We start from the raw sequence: 22,420 nt of genomic DNA on the forward strand, positions 1-22,420 counted from the left end.
GTTGCTCCAGTGTGTGTGTCAAGACAGTATTCTCAGTTTGCTGCCCATGGCCATATCCGCATTTTGACTCTTTGAAGGTTTGCTGTTGATGTATTTGCAGTGCAGTGCTACCTCCATGCTTCTCCTGCAGCCATGGCTCAATTGGAGCGAGTTGGCCCTGGGTGCTTAGGGTGGCTCCATTTTGTCCTCCTCAGGCGCTAAGAAGATCTCGGTTGGTAAGCAATGGTGCAAAGCCCCAGATGGTCAAAATATCACCCCCTAGTGGGCTTGCTGGGTGGATCCCACATACCGCAGTTGGTCTCTCTGCCTCAAATCCTCTCACTAAATAAAAAAAAAAAAAAAAATGAAAAAAACAGCAAAGAACCTTTACCAGTAAGCTCAGGTGGTTAGGGACATCCACCAAAAAAACCAAGGTTGTGGATTTGATTTTCATTCAGGGCATAACCAATGAGTCCATGGCTGAGGGGAACAACAAATGAATATTTCCCTTCCCACTCCCTTCTTTCTCCTTTCTTCTCTCTGTCTCTTTATAAATCAATAAAAATTAAATCCTGGCCATATAGCTTCGTTGGTTAGAGCATTAGCCTGGACCATTTAGGTTGTCAGTTTGATTCCTTGGTTATGGCACATACAGGAACATCTCGATGTTTCTGTCTCTCTCTGCCTCTCTCTCAAAAACTACAACAAAGACAGCAGGGAGAACTAATTGTAAACCAAAAACCATAGCCAGTTTCCTATTGTAGAACTCGGAAATTAAAAGGAGTTAGTTACTGCTCTGTCTTCACAGAAGGAAATCAGTCCATGAGGTAGCTCCATGCAGAAATCTCAGCTGATGGGGTAGGGGATCTGGTCCCGCTCTACCTTCCCTGCAGCCAGCTGCATCCTGGTTTTGGGGCTGGTCAGGGGGCAAGCGCTGGGATGAGGGTGAAGGACTCACACCAGGCACTGCCCTTTCCCCAGAGGAGCCACCAGCCTGAGCAGGAGACACAGGACGACCCGCAAGTGCTGGGAGAGGGAGAAAGGGAGAGAGTGGGTGGACCTCTGCTGTTTTAGACCTGCCGCTAAGGGGAGGCAGCCTGTGGCATCCTGATTTAAAACATTCTCAACTGCAGAGGGCGATTGGAGCCACTTCAAGCCTCCTGAAGGGCACTCAGGCCAGAGACCAGGTTAGCCTTCTTAGGCAGTGAGGGGAAGTCAAGGGTGGGGCCAAAGAAAAGGAGCCAGACAGGTAGGGCAGGCTGAGTGCCATCGCTGAAGACAGAGCCTCTAAAAAATGTGGGGCCTGTCAGATGAGGGGCGTAGGCATGGCAGCCAGCCTGAAAAGGCAGGGTATAAGAGATCACTGAATGCGGAGCCTTGGGAGGTGGGGCTTGGCATGGGTTAGGGTTATGGTGAGGGTTAGGGTGAGGGTGAGAGTGAGAGTGAGAGTTAGTAGGATTAGGATGAGAGTGAGGGTTAGTAGAGTTAGGGTGAGAGTGAGGGTGAGGGTTAGGTTTAGAGTTAAGGTTAGGGTAGGTTTAGGGTTAGGGTTAGGGTTAATGTTAGGGTTAGAGTTATCAAGAATTGATGCTTCTCATGTCTCTAACCTGTTTTTCCCTTTCTCTTTTTCGAAAAAAAAAAAGGGGAAAAATTTTCACCGTGAATTCATGTCAAACCATTATATTTTGGTTTTTTTCTATCACTTTTTTTTATTATCTCCTCAAATTTACTTTCTGCTTTTTGGTGTTTGCTGCACTCTGAGATACTACAGCATTTTTTTTTTAGTGCCAGCATATTTGGTTAGGCGAACAGAGCCCACCAGTTTCAGTATCAAAAAAATCTTTCTATTTTTCCTGCTAAAAGAACTGGTCAAGAAACCCCCACCCCACAATTCCAGTCATTAGAGACTCCTCTCTTGTTCCTTGGAAGTTGCCACAGAAGAAATTCCCACATATCACACCTCCAAACCTAGCTGCATCTAGTCCCAGGCTACTACTCCAAATACGGTCCCTTAATCTCTAGCAAAGGAATTGTTGTAGTATCCCAGACTTACAAAATGAGAACCTGCATTTTAGCAGAATCCCAGGTTATTTATATGCACAAAATATTGAAGAGTCTCTATTTTTTAATTATTTATATCTGAGAATATGGATATGTAGAAATTCTACCAGTTACTAAATATAACTCCTCATATTGGAAAGCCAAAATCCACTAAATGCTTTTTGTCAGCTGTTTTAACTCATCTGTGGCTTTTTAAGTTATTAGTGCCAATCAGGCCACATAGTTTTGATCTCCCATAATCCCAAAATTCCCCTGCCACCAGAAAAATTTTGAAATGATGTAGAAATTCTGATTTTAAAGAGTGGCAGTTTTCGGTGTGCTGTTACATGGGAGTAACAGAAAATATGATGCACACTGTTCTATATACTTTATACCCTAGGCTAGGCCAAAGTATATCAGAGATAACCAAAGAGTTTGTAAAAGGAGGGAGTCTGAGAGACCCATGACAACACTGTGGGTCTTGATGAGCACACACCCCAGAAACTTGAATCCAGGATTGGAGGTCTAGCATACTATTGAATAAGGTCAAATCCGATGGGCTGAACACCTCAGCACTCTTTGCAGGGTCTCTGACTAAATGAACTGCTTTATACTTATGCTTTTATTGCCTCATTTGAAAAGCAGGATTATTATATGAGAGTTAAAAGAGATGCTACATGTAACGCATTTAGCATAGTGCCAGGCACAAAATAAAGGCTTGACATAAGTCAAAAACCATGGCGGAAACACGTTTTCTCTGTAGGCCTCAGTTTCCTCATTTATTCTATAAATATTATTAAGCATGTACTATCTGCAAAGCTACCTGCTAGGCACTGGGGATCCAGTGATAGTTAAAAGTCGGTCCCTTTAGTTTAAAAGCAACAAGTCATGTGGAGAAGCCAAATAATGACTAGGTGCTACAACAGAGAAAAACATCTAGAGCAGCACAGTGAGATGAGGAACTCTGGAGACCCCAGATGCTAAAAGGCTATTACCACATGTTTGTAATTTATTTATTATTATTTTTTTCCTCAAAGTTAGAACTGGGAAGGCAGTCAGACTCCACACATGCACCTGACCGGGATCCACCCAACATGCCCACCATGGGGCAATGCTCTGCCCATCTGGGGTGTTTCTCTGTTGAAACAGGAGCCATTCTAGCACCTGAGGCAGAGGCCATGGATCCCTTCTCAGTGCCTGGTTCCCACTTTACTGCAATGGAGCTTTGGCTGCATGAGGAAAAGAGAGAGATAGAAAGGAAGAAGAGGGGGGAGGTTTAAGAAGCAGATAGGTGACTCCTCTGTGTGTCCTAGTCGGGAATTGAACCCAGGACTTCCACACACTGGGCTGCCACTCTACCACTGAGCCAAACAACCAAGGCCACCACCTGTTTGTAATTTAATGTGAAAACAGCAATGGTAAAAATAGTAGGAAACAGAGATGAAAATAGCATCTTTCTGAATTTTCTGATGACAACATTTTATATAATTGAGTCTGGTTCTCCTGTTTTTGTGTTTAAGCCTTAATGATTCCATAAAAGCTGTTTCACATGACCTAGTGCGGGTTATGCATCTCCAGCACTCATCATGGGTTCCTGTAGGTTAGGCCAAACGGCAGCGTTTTCACAAGTGACAAAAAGCAAGCCTCCTTTAGATGGACTGAGGAGCTCATGAACAAACAGGGCTCCTCGGTTGTGTGGATCTGGAGCTGGGTTTTTTATTCTTTGCATCCAGCGGCCCTGGAACCTGCACCAACTCAGCTGGGAAAGCGGAGAGTGGAGCCTGAGTTTTCTCCAAGGTTCGGGAAATGATGGCGAGAACCCAGATTTTGCCGGCACTACCTCAGTGGCACCTCTGGGCCAAGACAGCGTGGAGGTGAGTGGAAAGACCAGCAGAACCCAAGATAGGAGTAGTGCACGTGCACAAACATGCAAACACACACACACACAAACACACACACACGCACTCACAGAAACGCACACGGAGGCGGCCACAAGACAGGCAGCACAAACCCTCCCCAAGCCCAAGAGCGGCTTGCATCTCAAAGGAAAAACTGGCCATCTTCTCAGTCACATGACCACTGAGGAGCTGAGTCCTTTAAGCCCTTTACACTTGGCATAGGCCACCCACAGTAGGAGGGCCAAGGAGCACCAGCAGCGCCCAGGCGGTGGCTTCTGTAGCCACCATGATGTCTACCGGGCGGGGACAGTGCGCCGCGGGTACAGGGCAGGGACATGAAGAGGCGTGGGGCGGGGCGAAGTGAATGACTCTGAGCTTGGCAGATAGGGCGGAGCGGAATGAGCGGGGCAGGATGGCGCGAGGACGACATGGGGTGGGATAGAGGGCGAGGGGAGATTATGGCGCTGGGAGGAATAGTGAAACACTGGAAGGAGCGTGAATGGCATGGGGTGGGGGCCGGATAAAAGGGCTGCGAGGTGTGCGGACACAAGGTGAAGGAGAGGAAATAGGGATTGGAAAGGGAGCCAAGGGTTTCTTATGGCAGACTTTCTGTGATGTGTAGCGGGGCGCAGGGAGTGGCAAGACAGCAAGGGGCAGGGATGGCAAGGGGCAGGGACAGTGTATGGCAGAGCTGATCCCCTCTGCAAGTAGAAAGAATTATTCAGCAAAGAGCCTGCTCCTGCCCTTTCTGTGAAAGAAAATTTTGTTCATGTCTCATGGTCGTTGTGATGGAAAAAACAGCATTTGTCACCTCAGTGAAATTTGAGTTTAAAAAGAGGGAAATCTTGATTGGGAAAGAGATATTATTTAAAAAAACACACAAAAAAGGCCTAACCTGTTGTGGCGCAGTGGATAAAGCGTCGCACCAGGAACACTGATGTCGCCGGTTCAGAGACTTGCACTTGTCTGGTCAAGGCATATATGGAAGTTGATGCTTCCTGCTCCTCTTTCCTCTCTCTCTCTCCCTCTCTTTGTCTGTCACCCTCACTCCTCTCTAAAATAAAAAAAAAAAACAACCAAAAAACAAAAATAAGGGAAACACAAAAAATTATGTGTCATGGATTTGGATGCGAAGTGTCTGCCGGCACCCTGTCTGTGAGGGTGCACATTGTGCACATGAAGACATAAATTTGTCATGTCGCAGGAGGTACCCATTTGTATTCTTACAACTGGTTTTTAGTCTGAGTTTTGTGACATAGCTCTGTGGGAACGAAGATGTGTGTGTACTAGATTCTGAAAAAAACTTACATGTAAAGGGGCGCTCATAACCTTTCCTTATGAAGCTATGGAGTCTTCAGGTAGGTGGTTCACTTTCATTTGGGGGAAATGGTGCCCTCTCAGTGAGTCTTCAGTCGTAGGCTCATGACGGATGCGTTCCCACTGGTCTGAGTGGAGCCCGCGGTTCCCGCCGGCATCGTAGACCTGTTGAGGAAAATTTGCGGTGAGTCTGGGCGGTGTCCAGGGTGTTCCTGTGGGGGGAGAGACTCAAGGAAGGGTTTTGGTTGAGGGAGTTCCCTGGAGAGTCTGTGGGTGCCACCGTGGCTGAGTAGGAAAGTAGTAGGAAAGGGATCTGGGAGACTGGTGCAAAAGAGAGCCCAGAGCGTGGTGCAGGCTGCTACCCTAGATGTGGATCCTGTGGAAAGGAATAGGCTGAGGAGGGGAAGGTGGGGAGGGAGGAAAGGAGAGGCATCTGCAAAGTCTGTGAATGTTCCCAGGAAAAGAAGTGCAGTGTGTCAGAGTGAGGAAGGTTATGTATGGTCTGGTCATGGGGTGGCTACAAGGGCGGAGTCTCATAGAATATTAAAATGAGGTGGCCCAGGGGAAAGCTGTTCTCAGCTGTTTTCTCCAGTGTGTGTGTAAAGACATTATCCTTAGTTTGCTGCCCATGGCTATAACTGTACAGTGACTCTTTGAAGGTTTGCTGTTGCTGTATTTGCAGTGCAGTGTTACCTCCATGTTTCTCCTGCAGCCATGGCTCAATTGGAGCGAGTTGGTCCCAGGTGCTGAGGGTGGCTCCATGATGTCTGCCTCAGTTGCTAAGAAGAGCTTGGTTGCTAAGCAATGGAGCAACATCCCAGATGATCAGTACATCGCCCGCTGGTGGGCTTGCCGGTGGATCCCCGCATATGGGAATTTGTTTCTTTGGCTCCCTTCCTCTCACTAAATAATAAAAAAAAGAAACAGCAGAGAGCCTTTGCCAGTTTGCTCAGGAGGTTGGGAACATCCACCAGAAACACCAAGGTTGTGGATTTGATCCCCATTCAGGGCATAACCAATGAGTTTACGGCTGAGTGGAACAACAAATAAATGTTTCCCTTCCCACTCCCTTCTCTCTCCTTTCTTCTCTCTGTATTTCTAAAAATCAATAAAAATTAAGCCCTGGCCAGATAGCTTCATTGGTTAGAGCATCGTCCTGGACCACGGAGGTTGTCGGTTTGATTTTTTGGTTAGGACACATACAGGAACATCTTTGTTTCTGTCTCTCTCTGCCTCTCTCTCAAAAACAACAACAAAGACAGGGGAGAGAACTAATTGTAAACCAAAGACCATGGCCAGATTCCTACTGTAAAACTCAGGGATTAAAAGAAGTTAGGTATTGGCCTGTCTTCTCAGAAGGAAATCAGTCCAGGAGGTAGCTCCATGCTGAAATCTCAACTGATGGGGCAGGGGAGCTGGTCCCACCCACCCTGCCCTTCAGCCCAGTGAGCGCTGGTCTGGGGGCTGGTCTGGGGGCAAGAGCTGGCTTGAGGTGAAGGACTTGCACCAGGAGGGAGAAAGGAAGAGAGAGAGAGAGAGAGTAAATAGGAGCAGGAAGCATCAACTTCCATATATGCCTTGACCAGACAAGTGCAGAGCTCTGAACCGGCGACCTCAGTGTTCCCAGGTCGACGCTTTATCCACTGCGCCACCGCAGGTCAGGCCTTTTTCTTTCTTTCTTTTTTTTTTTTTAATAATATCTCTTTCCCAATCAAGGATTCCCTCTTCTTAAACTCAAATTTCACTGAGGTGACAAATGCTGTTTCTTTCATCACAACGACCATGAGACATGAACAAAATTTTCTTTCACAGAAAGGGCACGAGCGGGCTCTTTTCTGAACACGTCTTTCTAACATGCATAGCGGATCTGCTCCACCTTGTGCTGCCCATGCCTATCGCCTCCCCCGCTTCTCGCTGTCTCTTCCCTTCCCCATGCCCCACTGCACATCATAAAATGTCTGCTATAAGAAACACTTGGCTCACTCTCTAATCCCTGTTCCCTCTCCTTCACCTTGTTGCCGCGATCCTCGCCACCCTGTCCTGCCCTGCCGCCACCTTACACCATACCCCCTTTTCCTCGCGTTTAACAATCCTTCCCCTGGCCATAATCCCCCCTCGCTGTCTGTCCCAGCCCATGTCGTCCTCGCGCCAACCCGCCCCGCTTCTTCTGCTCCGCCCTGTCTGCCACGCCCCGCGTCATTTTTTCCGCCCCACTCCACGCCTCTTTGTGCCCCTGCCCTGTGCCTGCTCTGCAAGGTCCTCGCCCGGTAGCCATCATGGCAGCTGTGGAAGCCGCCAGCAGGGCTCTGCAGTCGCTCCTCGGCCCTCCCAAAGCAGGCAGGCGGGGTATAAAGGGCGGAAAGGACCCAGCGTCTCAGCGGTCATGCGACTGCAAAGATGGCCAGTTTTCCCTATTGAGCTGCGTGAGGCTCTTGGGCTCAAGGAGAGCTTGTGACTACCTGTCTTGTTGCCGCCTCCGTGTGCATTTCTGAGAGTGCGCGCGCGTGTGTGCGTGTTTGTGTTTGCGTGTTTGTGCACTTGCACTGCTCCTCTGTTAGGTGGTGCTGGTATTTCCACCCATCTTCAGGCTGTCTTCGCCAGAGGTGCCCCTGAGGCCGTGCCAGCGGAATCTGGGTCCTCACCATCATTTCCCGAGCCTTGGAGAAAACTAAGGCTCTGCTCTTCACTTTCCCATTCGAGTTGGTGTAGGTTCCAGGGGCTCTGGAAGCAAAAAACGATCTACCCTGCTCTGTGTCTGCACAACCAGGAAGACCTGTTTGTTCCTGAGCTCCTCAGTCTATCTGGAGGAGGCTTGCTTTTTGTCATCTGTGAAAATGCTACTATTCAGAATACCCTGTTCAGGACCCCGCGCTGAGTGCTGGGGATACAAAACCCGCAGTCTCTTAACGGAACTGACAGTTTAAATGGGGAACATTCATAGACTAGAGGAATATCTAAAAAAGGCATTTTGATGGGGTACAGCCCCTGCTATGGGCACAGGGAAGAGTTCATAGAGGCAAAGCCTAAAAGTGGGCTTTGAGTGATGTATAGGAGGAGTTCATCAAGTAGGAGGGAAGGGCTTTTGCGAAGGTTACCAAGTTTTTGTGGCTGTAGTGTTTGGAACTTCATGCCCTAGCAGGTGCTGAGTGCACTGAAAAGTGAGTTGTGATGGTGATAGTGGAATTATTTGGGGGTTGAGATTTCCCTTATGCCTCAGAAAGGAAGATAACTTTCTGATCTTTCCAAATGATGTGATGTGGTTACATTGAATGAGTGAATGAACAAGTGTAAGAATATATAGCCCCAGACCTTAGAAATAATCAGAGGCAAACCTTGGATTGTTTGCTTCTTTGTTTCCAGAGCAACATGCAATAGACTGAGAGTGAGCTATAATCAAAACTTTCTAGAGGAGGATTTTTGTTTTCAGTTTTAAAAGAAAGAAAAAAAATAGCGCAACATCTATGAAGCACAATGAAGCTACACACAATAAAATGAGGTCTGCCTATACCACCTTATAGTTTTCTGCTTCACAGCTGTCTTCCCCATATTCCCTTTATTTCTGTGTCTTCCTTCCAAAGCTTAGACACACTGAAGGAAGAGTTGATGCCGATGAGCTCTTCTAGACCCGAGTTTTCTTTGACTTGGTCGTGTGAACCAGCTTTTATGGAATCATTAAGGCTTAAACAAAAAAAAAAAACAGGAGAAACAGCCTCAATTAACTAGAACGTTGTAATCAGAAAATTTAGGAAGATGCTATTTTCATCTCTGTCTTCTACTATTTTTACCATTGCTGTTTTCACTTTAAATTACAAACAGGTGGTGGACTTGGCTGGTTGGCTCAGCGCTAGAGTGTCAGCCCAGTGTGTGGAAGTCCTGGGTTCAATTCACGGCTAGGACACACAGAAGAGACACCCATCAGCTTCTTCAACCTTCCCCCGCTTCTTTTTCTCCATCTCTGTCTTCCCCTCCTGCAGCCAAAGCTTTATTGGAGCAAAGTTGTCCTCGAGTGCTGAGGAGGGCTCTATGGCATCCCCCTCAGGCGCTAGAATGGCTCCTGTTGCAACAGAGCAACACCCCAAATGGGCAGAGCATTGCTTCCTGGTAAGCATGTTTGGTGGATCCCGGTCGAGTGCATGTGTGGAGTCTGACTGCCTTCCCGATTTTATCTTTCAGTGAGAAATAATAAAAAATAAATTAGTAACAGTTGGTATTAGCCTTTTAGCATCTGGGGTCTCCAGAATTCCTCATCTCACTGTGCTGCTCTAGAAGTTTTTCTCTGTTGTAGCACCTAGTCATTATTTGGCTTCTCCACCTGACTTGTTGCTTTTAAGCAAAAGGAACTGAGTTTTAACTATCAATGGATCCCCAGTGCCTGGCATGAAGCTTAACAGATAGTAGGTGCTTAGTTATATTTATAGTATGAATCAGGAAACTGAGGTCCACAGGGAATACGTGTTTCCACCATGGTTTTTGACTTATGTCAAGCCTTAATTTTTGCCAGGCACTATGCTAAGTGCTTAACATTTAGCATTTCATTTAACTCTCATATAATAACCCTGCTTTTCAAATGAGAAAATAAATGCATTAGTATGAAGCAATTCACTAAGGTATAGAGCCTGCAAATTGTGCTGAGGTGTTGAGCCCATCAGTTGGGACCTTACTCAATTGTCTACTGGACCTCCAATCCTGGATTAGGTTTCTGGGGTGTGTGCTCATCAAGATCCACTGTGTTGTCATGGTTCTCCCTAGACCCCCTCCTTTCACAAACTGTTTGGTTATCTCTGATATACTGTGGCCTATCCTAGTGTATAAAATGTATAGTACAGTGTGCATCATATTTCCTGTTATTCCCATCTAACAGCACCCCGAAAACTGCCACCTTTTGGAATCAGAATTTCTACATCATTTCAAAATTTTACTGGTGGCAGGGGAAGTTTGGGATCCTGGGAGATCAAAACTAAGTGGCCTGATTGTCACTAATAACTTTAAAAGTCACGGATGAGTTTAAACAGCTGACAAAAAGCATTTAGTGGATTTTGGCTTTCCAATATGAACAGTTAAATTTAGTAACTGGTAGAATTTCTACATATCCATATTTTCAGATATAAATAATTAAAAATAGGGACCTGTCAACATTTAGTGCATATAAATAACCTGGGATTTTGCTAAAATGCAGATTCTCATTCTGTAAGTCCGGGATACTACAACACTCCTTTTGCTAGTGATTAAGAAACTGTACTTAGAGTAGACTGAAAATAGACACAGCCTGTATTGGAGGTGTGAGATGTGGGCCTTTTTTCTGTGGCAACTGCCAATCAGAGAGGAGTCGCTGGGGAATGGGATTATGGGGTGGGGGTTTGTTGACCAGTTCTTTTAGCAGGAAAAAAAAAGGATTTTTTAAAACTGAGATTAGAGTTCTCTGTTCACCTCACCAAATATGCAGGTACTGAATAAAATGCTGTCATATCTCAGAATGCAGCAAACACCAAGGAGCGGAAAGTAAATTTGAGGAGATAATAAAAAAAGTGATAGAAAAAAATCAATATATAATAGTTTTAAATGAGTTCAGGGTGAACATTTTCCCTTCCCTTTTTTGAGAAAGAGAGAGGAACAAACAGGCTTGGGAGAGATAAGAAGCAACAATTCTTCATAACCCTAACCCTAACCCTATCTTAACCCTACCCTAACCCTAACCCTCACACTCACCCTCATCCTAACCCTAAACCAACCCTAAACCTAATCCATGCCAAGCCTCATCTCCCAAGGCTCTGCACCCAGTGATCTCCTTCACTCTGCCCTATCAGGTGGGCTGCCACGACCCCGCCCCTCATCTGCCAGGCCCCACCTATTCCAGAGGCTCCTTCTTCAGAGATGGCTCTCAGCCTGCCCTACCTGTGGGGCTCCTTCTCCATGGCCCCGCCCTTGCCCTTCCCCTCATTGCCCTAGAGGGTTAACCTGGCCTCTGGCCTGACTGACCTTCAGGAGGCTTCAAGTGGATCCAATTGCCCTCCGTAGTTGAGAATGTTTTAAATCAGGACGCCAGAAGCTGCCTCCTTTTAGTGGCCTGTCTGGAACAGCAGAGGTCCACGGTCTGGAACAGCAGAGGTCCACCCTCTCTTTCCCTCCCTTTCTCGCCCGGCACTTGTGGGGATGCCCTGTGTCTCCTGCACAGGCCGGTGGCCCCTCTGGCGAAAGGGCAGTGCCTGGAGCCAGTCCTACACCCTCAAGCCAGCTTTTTCCCCCAGACCAGCCCCCAGACCAGTGCACAGTGGGTTGCAGGGCAGGGTGGGTGGAACCAGTTCCTCAGCCCCATCTGCTAAGATTTCTGCATGGAGCTACCTCGTGGACTGATTTCCTTCTGCGAAGACAGGGCAATACCTAACTCCTTTTAATCCCCGAGTTTTACAGTAGGAAACTGGCTACGGTCTTTGGTTTACAATGAGTTCTCCCTGCTGTCTTTGTTGTTGTTTTTGAGAGAGAGTCAGAGAGAGAAAGAAACATCAAGATGTTCCTGTATGTGCCCTAACTAAGGAATCAAACCAACATCCTCCGTGGTCCAGGACGATTCTCTAACCAACAAAGCTATCTGGCCAGGGTTTAATTTTTATTGATTTGAGAGACTGAGAGAAGAAAGGAGAGAGAAGGGAGTGGGAAGATGAACATTAATTTGTTATTCCACTCAGCCATGGACTCATTGATTATGCCCTGACTGGGTATCAAATCCACAACCTTGGTGTTTCCGGTGGATGTTCCTAACCACCTGAGCTACTTGGCAAAGGCTCTCTGCTGTTTCTTTCTTTCTTTTTTTTTATTTAGTGAGAGGAAAGAAGGCAGAGAGACCAACTCTTGTATGTGGGATCTACCCGGCAAGCCCACTAGGGGGCGATATTTTGACCATCTGGAGCGTTGCTATGTTGCTTAGCAACCAAACTCTCCTTAGTACCTGAGGTGGACATCATGGAACCACCATCAGCACCTGGGACCAACTCACTCCAATTGAGCCATGGCTGCAGGAGGAGCATGGAAGTAGCACTGAACTGCAAATACATCAACAGCAAATTTTCAAAGAGTCACTTTGTGGTTATGGTCAAGGGCAGAAAACTAAAAATACTGACTTGAGACATACACTGGAGCAACCAGCTGAGAACAGCTATCCCCTGGGCCACCTCATTTTAATATTCTATGAGACTTCACCCTTGGAGCTGCTTCATGACCCAGACCCTTCATAACCTTCCTCACAGCAACATACTGCTCCTCCCCTTTCGGGAACATTCATGGACTTTGCAGATGCCTCTCCTTTCCTCCCTCCCACCTTCCCCTTTGCAGGACTCACACCCAGGGCAGCAGCGGGCACCACCCTCTGGGCTCTCTCCAGTACCGGTCATTCAGTTTCCTTCCTTGTGACTCCCCCACTCAGCCATGGTGATCCCCACAGACTCCCCCAGGACCTCCCTGGACTGAAACCCTTCCTCGCTTCTCTCCCCCCACAGGAACACCCTGAACACCACCCAGACTCACTGCGAAATTTTCAAGAATGATCTATGATGCCGACGGGAACCGCAGCCCCACTCAGACCAGTGTAAATGCATCCCCCATAGGCCTACGACTGAAGACTCCCTGAAGGGCGCCATTCCCCTCCAAACAAAAGTGAACGACCTACCTGAAGACTCCATAGCTCCATAACAGAAGGTATGGGCCCTCATTGACATGCAAGGCTTTTTCAGAGTCTAGTACACATTCATCCTCGATCCCAAAGAGCTATATCGTGCAACTCAGACTAAGAACAGGTCCTAAGAACACCAACGAGCAACTCCTGTGACATGACAAATTTATGTCTTTATGTGCACACTGTGCGCCCTCACAGACAGGGTGCCGGCAGACACTTCACATCCAAATCCATGACACGTACATTTTTGTGTGTTTTTTTTTTAATTTTTGTTTTTTGTTTTTTGTTTTTTTTTTCATTTTAGAGAAGAGGGAGGGAGGGGGAGAGAGAGAGAGAGAGAGAGAGAAAGAGAGAGGAGCAGGAAGCATCAACTCCCATATATGCTTTGACCAGACAAGTGCAGGGCTCTGAACCGGCGACCACAGTGTTCCCAGATCGACACTTTATCCACTGCGCCACCACAGGTCAGGCCTTTTCTGTGTTTTTTAAAATAATATCTTCTTTCCAATCAAGGATTTCCTCTTTCTAAACTCAAATTTCACTGAGGTGACAAATGCTGTTTCTTTCATCACAATGACCATGAGACATGAACAAAATTTCCTTTCACAAAAAGGGCAAGGGCAGGCTCTTCTCTGAACACTTCTTTCTAACATGTGGAGTGGATTCACTCTGCACTACGCTGCCGCCGCCCCTCCTTGTCTTTTCTACTCTCTGCGCCCCGCTGCATATTGCAGAAAGTCTGCTTTAAGAAACTCTCGGCTCCTCTCCAATCCCTATTCCCTCTCCTTCACCTTGTGTCCATGTGCCTCACCACCCCATCCTGACCTGCCCCCACCCCACTCCATCCCAGCTTCTCACCGAGCCTCACTATCTCTCCCCACACCATAATCACCCCTCACAGTCTGCCCCACCCTGTGTCGCTCTCGTGCCGTCTCGTGTTATACCTTCTGCTCTGCCCTGTCCTCCACACCCTGTGTCATTCACTCTGTCCTTCCCCGCGCCTTTTTGTACCCCCGCCCTGTGCCCACCCCACACCGTCCCCACCTGGTAGCCAACATGGTGGCTGCAGAATGCAACGACAGGACTCTGCTGGTGCTCCTTTGCCCTCCAAGTGCGGGAGACCTGGGCAGGGTCTAAAGGGCAGAACAGACCAAGAGCCTCCGCGAACATGTGACTGCGAAGATGGCCAGTATTTCCTGTTGAGCCACGCACCTCTCTTAGGCTTAAGGAGGGTTTGTCACTGCTTGTCTTGTTGCCGCTTCCATGTACGTTTCTGAGAGTGCGTGTGTGTATCTGTGCTTTTGCGTGTTTTCACGCATGTACTGCTCCTCTGTCCGGTGCTGCTGGTGTTTCCACCCACCTCCAAGCTGTCTTGGCACAGGGGTGCCCCTGAGGCCTAGCCAGCGGAAAGTGGGTTCTCGCCATCCTTCCCTGAACCTTGGAGAAAACTCAGCCTTCGCTCTCTGATATCCAAGCCAAGTTGGTGTAGGTTCCAGGGGCGCTGGATGCAAAGAACAATGGACCCAGCTCCAGGTTTGCACAACCGGGGAGACCTGTTTGTTCCTGAGCTCCTCAGTCCATCTGGAGGAGGCTTCCTTTTTGTCATCTGTAAAAATGATGCCATTTGGCCTACCCAGTGCAGGACCTTGCGCTGAGTGCTGAGGATGCAAACCCCGCAGTCCCTTAAGGGACCTGACAGTTTAAATGGGAAACATTCACAGAATAGAAGAATATCAAAGAAGGCATTTTGATGGGGTACAGCCTCTCCTGCGGGCACAGAGAAGATTTCAGAAAGGCAAAGCCTAAAAATGGGCTTTGAGTGATGTATAGCAGTTCACCAAGTAGGAAGAAAGGGCTTTTGCAAAGGTTGCCAAGCTTTTGTGGCTGTAGTGATTGAAAGTTCAGGCCCTAGCAGATGCTTAGTGCACAGAAAAGTGAGTTGTGATGGTGAGAGTAAAATTATTTGGGGGTTGCAATCTCCCTTATGCCTCAAAAACAAAGATCATTTTCTAATCTATCCAAATGATGTGATGTGGTTACATTGAATGAGTGAATGAACAAATGTAAAGATATATAGCCCCAGACTTTAGAAATAATCAGAGGCAAACCTTGGATAGTTTGCTGGTTTGGTTCCAGACCAACCATGCAGTAGAGTGAGTTGTAATCAAAATTTAGTAGTGGAAGGGTTTTTGCCTTCAGTTTTAAAAGAAAGAAAAAAAAATAGGGCAACATCTATGAAGCACAATGAAGCTACACACAATAAAATGAGGTCTGCCTATACAACCTACTGGTTTTCTGCTTCACAGCTCTCTTCCCTGTATTCCCTTTATTTCTGAGTCTTTTTTCCAAAGCTTGGACATACTGAAGCAATAGTGGATGCCAATGAGCTCTTCTATACCCGAGTTTTTTTTTACTTGGTCATGTGAACCAGCTTTAATGGAATCAGTAAGGCTTAAACACAAAAACAGGAGAAACAGCCTCAATTATCTAGAATGTTGTCATCAGAAAATTTAGAAAGATGCTATTTTTATCTGTCTCCTACTATTTTTACAATTGCAGTTTTCACTTTAAATTACAAACAGGTGGTGGACTTGGCTGGTTTGCTCAGCAGTAGAGTGTTGGCCCAGTGTGTGGAAGTCCTGGGTTCAATTCACGGCTAGGAAACACAGAAGAGGCTCCCATCTACTTCTTCAAACTTACCTGCTCCTTCCTCTTTATCTCTGTCTTCCCCTTCTGCAGCCAAAGCTCCATTGGAGCAAAGTTGGCCCTGAGTGCTGAGGATGGCTCCATGGCCTCCCCCTCAGGAGCTAGAATGGCTCCTGTTGCAACAGAGCAATGCCCTATATGGTCAGGGCATTGCCCCCTGGTGGGCATGTTGATTGGATCCTGGTCGGGTCCATGTGTGGAGTCTGACTATCTTCCCACTTCTATCTTTGGGGAAAAATAATAATAAATAAATTACAAATAGTTGGTATTAGCCTTTTAGTATCTGGGGTCTCCAGAGTTCCTCATCTCACTGTGCTGCTCTAGATGTTTTTCTTTGTTGTAGCACCTAGTCATTATTTGGCTTCTCCACATGACTTGTTGCTTTTAAACTAAAGGGACCAAGTTTTAACTATCACTGGATCCCAAGTGCCTAGCATGGAGTTTAGCAGATTGTAGCTGCTTAGTAGTATTTATATAATGAATGAGAAAACCGAGGCCTACAGAGAACATGTGTTTCTGCCATGGTTTTTGATATATGTCAAGCCTTTATTTTGTGCCAGGCACTATGCTAAGTGCTTAACATGTAGCATCTTATTTAACTCTCATATAATAACCCTGCTTTTCAAATGAGGCAATAAAAGCATCAGTATGAAGCAATTCACTTAGTCGTAGAGCCTGCAAAGTGTGCTGAGGTGTTGAGCCCATCAGTTGGGACCTTACTCAATTGTCTGCTGGACCTCAAATCCTGGATTGAGTTTTCTGAGGTGTGTGCTTGTCAAGACCCAGTGTGTTGTTATGGGTTTCCCCAGACTCCTTTATTTCACAAACTTTTTGGTTATCTCTGATATACTGTGGCCTATCCTAGTGTATAAAATATATAGTACAGTGTACATAATATTTCCTGTTACTCCCATGTAACAGCACCCCGAAAACTGTCATTCTTTTGGAATCAGAATTTCTACATCATTTCAAAATTTTACTGGTGGCATGGGAAGATTGAAATTATGTGAGATCAAAACTAAGTGGCCTGATTGTCACTAATAACTTAAAAAGTCACGGAGGAGTTAAAACAGCTGACAAAAATTATTTAGTGGATTTTGGCATTCCAATATGAGGAGTTAAATTTAGTACCTGGTAGAATTTCTCCATATCCATGTTTTCAGATATAAATAATTAAAAATAGGAATTTGTCAACATTTAGTGCATATAAATAACCTGGGATTTTGCTAAAATGCAGATTCTCATTCTGTAAGTTCGGGATACTACAACACTCCCTTTGCTAGAGATTAAGGAACCATACTTGGAGTAGCCTGGGACTAGATGCAGCCAGGAGTAAAGGTGTGAGATGTGTGCCTTTTTTTTGTGGCAACTGCCAAGGAACCAGAGAGGAGTCTTTGGGGACTGGGATTATGGGATGGATGTTTGTTGACCAGTTCTTTTAGCAGGAAAAAGAAAAGGATTTTTGTGAAACTGAGAATAGAGGTCTCTGTTCACCTCACCAAATATGCTGTAGTATCTCAGACTGTAACAAACACCAAGGAGCGGAAAGTAAATTTGAGGAGACAATGAAAAAAGTGATAGAAAAAAAATCAAAATATAATTGTTTGACATGACTTCAGGGTGAACATCTCCCCTTCCCCTTTTTTTTGAGAAATAGAGAGGAAAAAACAGGCTGGGAGAGATGAGAAGCATCAATTTTTCATAACCCTAACCCTAACCCTACCCTAACCCTAACCCTCACACTCACCCTCACCCTCACCCTCAACCTCACACTATACCTCCTAACCCTCTCCCTCATCCTAACCCTCATCCTAAACCTAATCCTAACCTTATCCCTAACCCTAACCCTAAACCCAACAAGCCACACCTCCCAAGTCTCAGCACCCACTGATCTCTTTCATCCTGCCCTATCAGGCTGGCTGCCATGACCCCGCCCCTGATCAGCCAGACCCCACCTCTACAGAGGATCAGTCTTCAGCGATGGCACTCACCCGGCCCTACCTGTCGGGCTCCTTCTGCACGACCCGCCCTTGCCTTTCCTCTCACTGCCTAAGAGGGCTCACCTGGCCTCTGGCCTGAGTGGCCTTAAGGAGGCTTCAAGTGGCTCCAATCACTCTCCACAGTTGAGAATGTTTTAAATCAGGACACCACAGGCCGTCTCCCCTTAGCGGCCGGTCTGGAACAGCGGAGGTCCACCCACTCTCTCCTTCCCTCTCCCGGCACTTGTGGAGACGCCCTGTGTCACTTGCACAGGCCGGTGTCTCTTCTGGTGAAAGAGCAGTGCCTGGTGCGAGTCCTTCTCCCTCAAGCCAGCTCTTGCCCCCATACCGGCCCACAGACCAGCGTGCAGGGGGCTGCAGGGCAGGGTGGGTTGGACCAGCTTCCGTGCCCCATCAGCTGAGATTTCTGCAAGGAGCTACCTTGTGGACTGATTTCCTTCTGAGAAGAAAGGGCAATTCATAACTCCTTTTAATCCTCAAGTTTTAAAGTAGAAAACTGGCTATGGTCTTTGGTTTACAATTAGTTCTCCCTTCTGTCTTTGTTGCTGTTTTTGAGAGAGAGGCAGAGAGAGACAGAAACAGTAAAATGTTCCTGTATATTCCCTATCCAAGGAATCAAACTGATAACCTCCATGGTCCAGGATGATGCTCTAAACTATGAAGCTCTCTGATGAGGGTTTAATTATTATTGATTTATAGAGAGACAGAGAGAAGAAAGGAGAGAGAAGGGAGTGGGAAAGGAAACATTCATTTGTTGTTCCACTCAGCCATGAACTCATTGGTTTTGCCCTGACTTGGGATCAAATCCACAACGATGGTGTTTCTGGTGGATGTTCCTAACCAACTGAGCTAACTGGCAAAGGCTCTCTACTCTTTCTTTCTTAATTTTTCTTTTATTTAGTGAGAGGAAGTGAGGCAGAGAGACTAACTCCCATATGAGGGATCCTCCCGGCAAGCTCAATAGGGGGCGATGTTCTGACCATCTAGGGTGTTGCTCCATTGCTTAGCAACCAAGCTCTTCTTAGCGCCTGAGGCAGACACCATGAAGCCACACTCAGCGCCCGGGACCAACTCGCTCAAATTGAGCCATGGCTGCATGAGAAGCATGGAGTTAGCACTGCACTGCAAATACATCAACAGCAAACCTTCAAAGAGTCACTATGCATTTATGGCCATGGGCAGCAAACTGAGTATACTGTCTTGAGACACACATTCAGAAAATATTTTTAGAGCATTAAAGAATACATGGAACTTACTGTCTCTAAATGTTAAATTTATTGGACTCCTGAACTTTCTAGATTTGATAAACATAATCAAGGGAGGACTAAAAAAGCTGTGCCTCTGTTTGTCCACCTGCAGGTCTACCTGTAGAATGGTAGCAAATGTCACAAATTAGCACTATCATTCACGCTAGTCAGAGCTTATGGAATGAACAGAATGCTGTAACTAGAGGAGAGTTTAGGCACCATGGTGTGATCTGATCCCTTTATTTTACAAATAGGGAACAAGAAGCCAAGAGATATTGGGCGATTAATCAAGAGTTCCAGTTTCTGGTCCTACAAGTAAGAAGCTTGGAAATTATTATGCCCATCCTCGCAGAAGAAAAGAAACTAAACAAAGTGAAAATAAACCACTCCTCCTGGATCCAACAACTAATTGAAATCAGAGATACAACCCATGTCTCAAAAATTGTGTAGATACTTAAATATGAGAAATAAGAACCTATCAGAGCAAAAGCCTTTGCTGCAGCCAAAATCAGACTTTATTTAAGAACTCTACAGTGGGTCCAAGATGGTGGCACATGTGGACACTGAGCTTGCACTCTCCCCAAAACCCATCCAATGTACCCCTTTACTTAGAACAATTCCTCCTGAAAGACAACTGAGAAATAATTAAATAGGTTTTGCACAACAAGCTAAAGAGAGCGAGACAGAGAGAGAGGGAGAGAGAGAGAGACAGAAAGAATAGAGAAGGCTGAGTAACCTTGAGCTCTGCAGGAGTTGAAGGATCAGCTCAGGACCAAAGAGACCAGTGAGCAACACTGTTTACACCTCCCAGGCAAGTGGTTAGGAGATGGGAGCTACATCCAGGCTTTATGGACAACCGCTGAACAATTCAGCACATCCCCAACCACTCCTCTTGAAGCTAAATACAACAGAATCATGAGGGCAGCATAGTTTGTATAAAGAGCAATCATCTTCTCAAATATGGACCCAGCAAGCAAGGTATGGTGGGTGACACTTCACCCACTGAGCTGGATGTGTATGTGGGGCTCCCCAGCTAGAGAGAGTGCAGAGCTAGCAATACACTCTGGTACAAGCTGCAAGACTATTCAACACAGAGAAAGTGCAGAGATAGTGGGTCACTACAGACATTCCCAACCTGGATAATGGGGGGCCATCCAATGGGCTGTGGTCTTCACACAGGACTGCCTGATCAGAGAAAGTGCAGAGATTGGGGGCCACTGCTGCTTGCAATGGTTGGGCTGCTCTGTCCAAAGAAAGCACAAAGCTAGCAAAACTTTGCGACCCAGTGTGGAGTGAGTTGGACAATACTTTGTATGTGCACAGGGCTGCCAAACCCTGAGAAGATGAAGAATGAACAAAATCAGGCTGTGTGTGTACCCAAGCTACCCCACTAGGACAAAGGTGGATCTAATGGGAGGTGAGATACAAGAAAGCAACCAGGTAACCCAGCGCAGACCGTGCTCTGACAACAGATAATTAAAACAGGACATGCAAAGTACACATCATGCAGCCCTTTTACACCAGGCAGCCCTGCTCTAATTAAAAAGACAAGGAGGCTCACACACCACAGGCGGGCCTTTCAGAACCCATTCAGGCCAGGTGACATGACAGGCACTGTGTGCACCTGTCCCGTGACAGCTGGCAGGCTGAAATTATTTTAACACACAATGTAACAAAGACAACTTTTTCAAGACTGGGCAAGATGACTATTTTATTCTTCTCTAAAGAACAAAAACAGAAAGTCATGCAAAATGGGGAGATAGAAGAATATATCCTAAATGAAGAAACAGGATGAAGAATTAGTGCTTCTCATCACTCTCCGTGTCTGTACCTATCTGTGCCTCTCTGTGTCACACACAAAAAAAAATAAAAAAAAAAGAAGAGAAGAGAAAAAAAAGTAAACAAAAAAGGACAGTATCATTTCTGTTAAGGGTAAAGGGTTTGGCTTGACCAGCGAAAAGCTCCCTAATCTCTCCAAGTTATATGTTCCCCACTAAGGTAAACTTTCTCCTTCCTCATGTAGAAACAAGATCTATCTAGAAAGCTCATCACAGTCATGATCTCATCACTGTTATGAGCAAAGAGCTTCTGAGAACTAGTCATTCCAAGAGACACCTGGGCAAGGCTGAGCCCTCTATGCTCAAACTTTCATTTTCCATTCACCAATCATATGCCCATCATTTCCTCTGAGAAGTCCCATGAGAATGTAATAGAGGCCACGTGTTCTTCCCATACTTTTCCATGGTGCAATAGAGTAGTTGTATTTCCTATTTCTGAAAACTTAGGGAAAGGGGACATCTCTTTTAGTATAACAGTGGCAGAAACTATGAATGACAGATAGTACTTGTTTATCATCTGGTTTAGACTCCAATCTTTGTAAAATCATGATAAAGAGATATAACTACACACACATATATATACACATATGTATATGTATATTATTGTGTAATAAAGAAAAAAAATTTTCTCAGTTATTACAAAAATGTACCTGTTGGAGATTAACATTTTGATTAAAGAACACTCTGATGGAGTCTCTTGTAAATTGACATAGGTGACCTATAATCCATGTAATGTGTCATGGCTTATGTGTTTGCTTCCACACTCTTTTTATTTCTCAGCTCATTTTTAGCATTTTCCCTTTGGACACCCAACTATGCCACCCACAAACAAAAATTTATTGTAATGCACATTCCTTGTACCTCAAGGCTGTACCTGCTTGTCATAACTAGCAAAAGCCTAGGAAGAACATAAATGACTCAAGTAGTGCTTTCAGAACAAATGAAGTAGGGGAATCAAACAATTTCCAACAGTCTATAACACTGGATCAGTCACATATCCAGAAGTAATAATACTCAGAAACTGCTCAAAACAAGAAGTCTCGGTGGTAAAAATGTCAACCATACTCTTCTATTTATGAAGCACCAGGTAGTGGCCTTTTCACCCTTAATTCCACCATCAAAGAAAAGAATCACTTAGCTCATAAATGAATTTAGTGGCACAAAATGCTATTGGCTAAAAATGCTTTTGAGCTTCACTGTAGTATCCTGGTGAAAAAAAGGAACTCCACACCCCACCCAGGGGTGGCATGTGCAAAATAAAAAAAAAAGCAGTTAACTTATGCATAGGGAGCTGCCGTCAAGAACATGTTCAGAAGTAGCCTGTACATGGCCCACTGTCCACAGTCTGAGGCAGACGGGAGGCTACCAGACCATCCAGAGCAAGGAACGCTCAGAGTCACACAAACTAGGCTTGGCATTTGCTCACACAAACCTCTTGTAGAGATGAAGGAAAATAAAGTAATGCTGACTATGCAAAGATTTAACATATTTATTAAAATAACACATCCTCTCATTCTCATCTTCTCTTTAAATTAAGCTTTTAAAAAATAAATTTTACCAAAAAAATAGGAGAATATAATGGGCCATATGTACTTTCACAAATTTGAGAAATAAAATAGTATACATACATATGAAGCCTTTCTCAAATGTATTCTCTTCCTTCCCTACCCCACAACGAAATACGATTCTGAACTTGTCAGTTCCTCATTCTCATGCATGACACTCTTTA

The 22,420-nt window shown here is 45.7% G+C and overlaps 1 long non-coding RNA gene across 1 annotated transcript in view; it reads left to right on the plus strand.

Annotated features, from left to right (window-relative positions):
- Positions 1–3,850: 3,850 nt before the first annotated feature.
- The window catches only part of LOC136405788 (uncharacterized), an 87,615-nt gene continuing 69,045 nt past the window's right edge, over positions 3,851–22,420 (plus strand). The window contains exons 1-2 of the long non-coding RNA XR_010751572.1: positions 3,851–3,893; positions 12,725–12,923. This is a non-coding gene — a long non-coding RNA (uncharacterized lncRNA). The remainder of the gene's footprint in view (positions 3,894–12,724; positions 12,924–22,420) is intronic.

The sequence above is a fragment of the Saccopteryx leptura genome, chromosome 5 (genome assembly GCF_036850995.1).
Source record: "Saccopteryx leptura isolate mSacLep1 chromosome 5, mSacLep1_pri_phased_curated, whole genome shotgun sequence".
Lineage (NCBI taxonomy): Eukaryota > Metazoa > Chordata > Mammalia > Chiroptera > Emballonuridae > Saccopteryx > Saccopteryx leptura.